General features: G+C 35.2%; 1 long non-coding RNA gene across 1 annotated transcript; it reads left to right on the forward strand.

The window, feature by feature from the left end:
• Window positions 1–1,076: 1,076 nt before the first annotated feature.
• LOC109120003 (uncharacterized) lies at window positions 1,077–7,835 on the forward strand. Its single transcript, XR_002027523.3, has 3 exons — window positions 1,077–3,145; window positions 3,233–3,337; window positions 7,555–7,835. It is a non-coding gene; the product is annotated as an uncharacterized lncRNA (long non-coding RNA).
• Window positions 7,836–8,204: the final 369 nt, after the last annotated feature.

The following is an 8,204-nucleotide window of genomic DNA, read 5'->3' on the forward strand; positions in this document are numbered from 1 at the left end:
ATCAAGTACGTGCTTCATATCTAAAAAAATCATTACTATGGTATTTTTTTTTGTTTTGATTGTTTTACTGAAAGTCTAATAAAATAGCTAAGTTTTCTGTTTCTCGAATGATTTCTTTTGTTTATTATAGGTTTTTCTGAAATGCAGACCAATTTTTTTCTATTGACCTTTGTTTAAGTTGTTGTATTTGAACAATTAGTAAAGATTCTTATTTGAAATCGTTCAATTTTCTCATTTACTTTAGGTCTATAAAATCAATGGATTGTGTTGTATTGGGTTGAGCTAATGAATGAACAGATCCTCAACCTCCAAACCTAAATGGGTCGGGCGGAATGGATGTATTGCATCAATAGCCTGTCCAAAATTAAAAAGTTTTTTGCAAATTCTTTTTATTCGCGCTCATATTTTTCAAGAAATTCAGCCGAAGCCTCTGCGGAGAAGCTCTTGAATGGTTCACATCACATGAAACCAAGCAATGCACTAGCTGAAATGCATTGGGCAAAGATTTGATTGATCGATTTGATTACAACGTAAAAATTGTTACAGACCGATTCTCTTTGGAGAAGATGAAACAAAAATCAACCGAGAGCTATAGCGAGTTCGCCTATAGGTGGAGAAAAAAGGCGGAAAGGGTGAGACCACCCATGTCTAGGAAAGAAATTGTTGAAGTATTCGTGCGCGTGCAAGAGCCTTAATATTATGATAGAATTATGTTGATCGTTGAAGCAAAGTTTGCTGAGATAGTCAAAATTGGTGAGACTATCGAGGATGGTTTAAAATCAGGAAAGATAGGCTGTGTAGCCGGAACGCCTGGATCTTCAGGGTTTTTAAAAAAGAAAAGAGAAAAAATCGTTGTTGTTTCATATGTGGCAAGGAAAACCCCCAGAAGCTCGTCATATTCACAAGGTCGCTTTCAACCTTCTCAAAACTCCACCAAGCTTGCTGCACACAAGCTAGTCATCCCAAATATTCTCCAATTTATTAGAATGTCAACTCCACTTATCCAAACGTCCAAGCTCCACTATACCAAAGTCTACCCCCAAATTACCAAAATCCATCTCCCATTTACCTATCGCTTTCTTATTTTCTGAATTTTTTCTCTCTCTAAATTTTCTCTCTCTAGAATTCTTTCAAAGAATTTTGTTACGTAACCCCACAAGAATTAGGTGCTTAGCTAATTGTTGAGAATTTTGGAAGTTTGGGATGGCTGGAGTACCATAGGATGATTGTTTTAGGTCTCCAGATCCATCGATGGTGGGGAGGAATCCAAATACTCAATCATCAATACACGAAGTGACGGAGGAAGAATCGTCCACCTCTTCGAAGTTGAGGGAAGAGGCGATCCATACTGCTACAGTGGAGACGGACATGGATGAAGATCGTCACAACTTTGACAGGGGGTAAAACAATTTGTGGTATGAAAAGTGAGATTCTGCTAGGCGATGAACATGCGAGGTCTAAATGCGCAAGTCACAAGGAAAGGAAACGGTGTAATCGATTCAAAGTCAATCTCTATCGCAAGAAAAGTAATCGGCGCAATTGACTCAAAGTCGAGTACAATCGAAAGACAATCTAAAAGATTCTGGTATTGGAGATCCTTCTCCAGTAATCGATGAGCATAATCAACAAGCTTTGGAGGCTGTGGGAGTTCAAAATATCGACTCGCGAAAAGAAGGAGAAATTGCTGCGAGGATTAAAGAACAGGCAACTCGATTCGATCAACCACAACACGAATTTCAGAGGATTAATCGAGATAATTGATTTACCCAACAACAACAGCGTATGCCCACTTCGAACAAGGAACACGATCCAAATCTTGATTTTCGTCGACTTGCAAATATTAGAAATATAACAATAAGAACTCAAGGATCGAAGGAGGTATTTCAACCGTCAATGAGTAAGGTTGGTGAGTCTTCTAGATATGCTTTTCACAACAATAGATCAGAAAATGCACCAGGTAACATCACTGCTCGTCTTTACAATAATGATAATGAGTATGATAGACAGTAAGATTTTGAGTATCAAGCTAATTTCCCAAAAAATTCTAGAAATTTTGATCGACCTGCTCATAAGAGTTCGAATGATAAAATTGATCAACCTTTAGGAAATGTTAATAATTTTCCTAAGAAAGATCAAGTTCCACAATCGGCTCCTTACACTGTTATTCAAACATATGCTGATATGTTAAGGTATAATCAATCAAAGAGTGGAGTTAGAATCAAATTAACTGATCCTGAAATTACTACAAAACAGGGTCTGCTTGTTGTTCTGTATGTGAAAGATGAGGTTATTAAGGATTTAGCTTGTACTTGCAAAATCACTCTCATTGGTAAATTTGTTTATACCATGCCTAGAGTAGAATTGATTAGGAAAAATTTTATACTTCAAACACAGTTATCAAGGGGTGTTAAGATTGCCCACTTTAATTCTCGACATGTTTATATTGACCTTGATAATGACCTAGATTTTAACATGGTTTGGACAAAACAAAGAATGACCATAGCAGGGCAGATTATAAGAATTCAGGCTTGGACACCTACTTTTAAACCTGATGAAGAGACTCTTTTAGTGCCTATTTGGATTTCTCTTCCTGAACTGCCTTGGCATTGTTATAATAAGAAGTTCATAACTAGTTTATTATCTCCTATTGGTAGAATTCTGTATTTAGATTCTTCTTCTATAAATAAAACTAGGGGAAGTCAGGCTCGTGTTAAGGTTCAAGTTGATCTTACTAAGGATAGACCTCCTCATATTTGGATGGGTTACATGGGGAAGGATATCACTGATGGTAGATAGCAGAAAATTGACTATGATAACATACCTGATTATTGCTTTTATTGTAAACACCAAGGTCATAAAGAGGCTGATTGTATCATTAAGCAAAGAGATGAAGAAAGTAAAAAAAGGAAAGAGTTGGATAAAAATAAGTCTAGGAAAGACAGTTTGCAGAATTTTCAAAAAGATTTGCAGGTTTCTAAGAACATGGAAACAGGAAGAAGGGAGGCTGATATCAATCCTCAAAGACATCAAAATCAAACAAACCAACAGCAGATACAGTAGGATGAATGGCAAACTCATAGGAGGAGGAATCAACAAGTAAAATTCAATGTTGCGAGGGTAAATCAGCAGCAACAGGATTAAACAGGTAGAGTTGCTATTCCCACAAAAAATACTTATATTGAAAATATATATAGACAACATCAGAAAAATAAAGGACATGTTTATATTGAAGGTAGCAATGTTAATAGGGAGCAAGTTAGTAGGCAACAAATGATGGAAAAATAAGTTAGCAGGACAGAACATGATGGAGATCAAAAAATTATTGTAAACAGACCAGGTATTGATTCTATACTTCCAAGTAATACTACTTTAAATATTGTGTCTGTTGGAGTAGCTGTTGGAGGTGAGGATGGATATTGTCAAGAGGAAATCAGATAGAATCTGGAAAGATTATCTAAAGGGAAAGAGAAAGTTAATGAACAGGGTTTTTTTTATAAATGAAGATAGAGAACCTCCTGATAAAAGTAATACAGAAAGTATTCATCAGTTAAATACTAAGAAAGGAAAAAAAATGCAAATAGAAACAGGGCAAGATTCTAGAAGTCATAAAAAAGATGACTATTTTTATGAATATGGGGAGCCTGATTCTGAACATGAGTATGATGCAGATACTCACTCTTTAGAGGGAGGTTTAAACACAAAGGAGGACATTTATGCTTCTCACCATTATCAACAGGGTCTTATAATTCAATCATCTAATGTAGAGGAGGTTAGAGAAGTTGCTAGGAAGCAAGGGCTGTCACCAAGGGGGAGAAAAGTTTCTAAACATAATAAAAATGCTAGTACTAGTAAACCAAATACAAGAGTTAGGAGTAGAGGTTTATAATGATTAAAATTATTTGCTGGAATGCTAGGAGCATTAATACCTTTGGTTCTCTTGAAAGATTGATAAATCTTAGGAAAATGCATATTTTGTCTATGATTGCTATTTTAAAAACTTTTTCTAACCAATCTCATTTGGAGTATTATAGAATGAAGATGTTGATGGACAATTGCTATAGTAATTCGAATATAAAATATGGTTATTTTGGTCTAGAGAGGTGAAATGTAATGTGGTTGATATGAATCAACAGCATATTACTTGTGATGTTACTCTTGATGACTGCAATGACACTTTCAGTATAACATATGTGTATGCCTAATGCAAGGATTATTTGAGCAGACCTTTATGGGACAACATGTTAAAGTTGGCTGAAACGGTTCAACTTTGGTGTATAATTGGTGATTTTAATGTGATTACTTCTACTCAAGAAAAGTTGGGTGGTAGAGACTACAATATAAACAAAAGCTTTGAATTTATCAACATGATATAATCTTGTGGATTAGTGGATATGGGTTATAATGGACAACTATATACTTGGTGTAATCATAGGAAAGATGGGGATAGAATTTCGAAGAGGCTTGATAGAGGTTTGGTAAATGATAATTGGTTGGAAGGATGCCTAAGACTAATATCACTCATCTTCGGCAGCTTCAATGGGATCAGATCGGGCTTTATTTATTTGAAATATTAAGTAAAGATGAAAATATCATTTTTTATATATTAAAATTGATAACTTAATCTAATTTATTTTATTATGCTTGTCTTACCTTCAAGAATGCTAAAACAAAACAAAAAGATAGTACTTTTCAGGTGAATCAAATATCTACACTAATATAATTTGATAATTGTTTATCACTACGTAAAGAGCAGTGTGTGTAATTTCATTACTTTCAGTAATATATTCATTGGTGAGTATTGTTTTATATGGAAAAGAAAAAAAATGTTTTGAAGAGTTTTTGACTTTTTTAGATTTGCCACTTAATTTTTGAAGAAAAATCAAGAAAACTGACGTTTCCAAAAGATTTAAATAGATAGGGGGTTCGAAGATTCATATTGTATTTTAGGAAGGTGTTTAAGACAACTCAAATACCCATTTAAATACGGCTATCCGAGAGCTAATATTGTTTGGCTAAACTTAAACTAACTAGGAATGCTTTCGGAAATAAAATTTTGATTTTATTATCTAAATAAGGCTTGCCAGATTTATTTTTAGTCGCTTTAAAATAAGTGATTAAAACGAGATGGAATCTTGCGGAGGATTTGAATCTATCTAACCTTAAGACTAACGTCATATAGTCAATATATAAATAAACAATATAAAGAGATAAAGTGAGAGAGGGATAGACAGATAGGGTCCAAAATTGGATTTTCTTTTCACCTATAATGGTATTAGACCCACCTATTTTGGGTTTTTGACCAATTTTATCATCTCGAGTACCTGTCCTAAGTTCTAATAAAATATACAATACATAATAAATACCATAATGAAAGACGACAAGGGCTTAAGCCCGATCATAACAAAATACGGTACTAAAGGAACGAAATAAAATAGGAACCGCGACGGGCTTCTTCATCTCTCTTATAATTCTATACTTCATTTTGGGACCTGCGTGTCATTATTGTAAGTGGTTGTCTCTAAATAGTGAGATTGAGCCTTTACAGCTTTCTCGAGATGTGAGAAGAGAGATAGAAGTACGTTTAAAACTCCGTCAAATTTCATATGCAAATAGGGAGGGTGGGAGTTAATATTCAATAATAATATTTTAACATCTTCCAGATCTGGTCAGGAATGTAACATCTTCCAAATCTGGTCATGCCTTGAGCAGCAGCAGTTTCAATAACGAACTTAGGCTTGATTAGAGTTTTTGATGGCACCAAAGCAAAAACCTTTGCGGGTTTCAAAAATAATGAACTCTTTCTTCTCTTTGATATTCAAAAAAGCTACAGTCTTTTCCAAATTATCGTGAACAATTGGAGTAATAAATTTCGTTCCAGACCGTTCATCATATTCTTGATCATATTGACATTGATGCCCCCATGATTCGACAACGGGTCGGTGTTGAAATTTGGTGTCGCTGGTTGGAGAGAGACTACCTCTTGGTCAATCAAGTCCTGAATTTTGTGCTTGAGGTTGATACAATCCTCAGTATCATGCCCAACATTGTTGGAATGCTAAGCACATATCTGATCAAGTTTGTAGAATTTTTAATTTACATCCACGAGTTTGGGCCCCACATGGTGGATGTATCAGGCCGCAGCCAGTCGCTCGTACAGCTTTGTACGTCTTTCAGCTCCTTGAAGGCTTCTTCTCGAATATAGGTCGGGGAGGGTCATAACTGCCTTGTTGAGGAGAAGGCACGTGTTGATAACTTCTGGTATTTGGATGGGTAGCTTGGCTTTTGGGATATGGATTTGTTTGGTAGTTTGGCGATGGAGCTTGGTAATTCGGATGAGAATTTTGGTATAGTGGAGCATGGACTTGATAAACAGGAGGGGGTGCTCGGTAGCTCGACTGCACATTAGCATAGTTGGGAGCAACACCCTATTAGGGAGATGAAATTTGGTAGGGTGGAGGATGATTTGGGTAAATGGGAGATGGTAAACGACCCTTGTGGTGGGTCAGGGGCTGAGCAACACCCCAAGCCTTATCATTTATTATAATCAAAATATACATAGAGGGGGACATAAACCTTACCTTCTATCCTATGTTGGGTATATAGTTGATTTACCTACTAAGGTTCATCAACTTACCCTATTACATTGAGTTGTAATCTAATAAAACTAAGCACCTAGAGAGGACTCCTCTCATAATACAAAGTTTCTGAGAAAACATGAATTAGCGAGACTCTCCCTTTACAAGAGAATTTTGAAAAAGATAACCTATTCAACTACATATATCTAGATAAGTACTTGAGCATATTTTTAACCCTCCATGTCTTTCCTCTATTGTTGCCTTGTGATGACTATGGTGGTTGTTTAATCCTCTTCAATTTTCTTCTTCTAAATGATTGCACTCCCATTTTCTCCAGTATGTAGTTTCCTCTAATTGCTCCAACTAATTGTTGTTGAGTGTAAAAATGTTGTATAATATCTTGTTTGTAGCTCCATTTTGGTAATAGATCAGTTGTCCCATTGGCTTCCCTAAAAACATGTTTACATTGGAAATATTCCAGCTTGTTGCTAAGTTCTTGAATTTGTTGGATTGTTTGTTGGCATCTCCATGGAATACCTATTGTGTTAGCTTTCCATTTACTCAATAATTCTGAATCTACTTCCAATATAATATGCTTGTATCCATGTTGTTCATACCAAGTGAGTCCATATAAGACAGCTTTGCTCTCTGCAATGTTGTTAGTTCCAAAACCAAGAGGAATAGATAATGCATATATCAACTTACCTTGATGATCTCTTAAAATGCCTCCTCCTCCTATTTTATTTGGATTGTGTAGTGCACTTCCATCAGTGTTTAATTTGCATCTGCCTGCTGTTGGTCCCAAATTACCTTGGTTACCTAAACTTGTTGTTGACAGTTATCAGCAAAACTGATCAACATGTCCAAGTTAGACTGCCATGGTATATTAGGAAATGCTACTATTATAACCTATGTTATGTCTTTAAAATCGAATATTGCACCCTTTAAATACTTGACTGTTTGCCTCCATGTTTGACAGCACACCTGTTTTTCCACTAGTTCCAACAAATGAAGTTAGGTAAAATTTGATAAATCAATTTTTGTACCTCATTCTGCACTGGCGGACTTCTCCGGTGCAGTAACAGACTTCTCAGACTTGGATGTGCTCCAAATCTTGCTGCATGTATTCTCCAAATATATTTCGCAAAGGTTCCTGTAAATAGAATATGGTTAATGTCATCTTTTCCTTTCCTGTAACAACAATAAAGGATATTAGTCTTAGCAAAATTTCCTGTAATTAGAATATGGTTAATGTCATTTTTTATTGACCTTTGTTTAAGTTGTTGTATTTGAACAATTAGTAAAGATTCTTATTTGAAATCGTTCAATATTTTTTCGTTTACTTTAGGTGAGTTGAAAATCAATGGGTTGTGTTGAATTGGGTTGAGCTAACGAATGAACGGATCAACAACCTCCAAACTTAAACGGGTCGAGCAAAATGGATGGTTGCATCAACAGCCCGTCTAAAATTAAAAAGTTTTTTGCAAATTCTTTTATTCGCACTCATATTTTTCAACATATTTCGCTAATCCAAAGTTTTATATTCATACTTTTATCTCAAAAACTAAAACTAAAAATCAACAATCATAAATAATAGAAATATCATTAAGGAGATTTATTTCTCAGATT

Source organism: Solanum lycopersicum, chromosome 4 (genome assembly GCF_036512215.1).
Source record: "Solanum lycopersicum chromosome 4, SLM_r2.1".
NCBI classification, from domain to species: Eukaryota; Viridiplantae; Streptophyta; class Magnoliopsida; order Solanales; family Solanaceae; genus Solanum; species Solanum lycopersicum.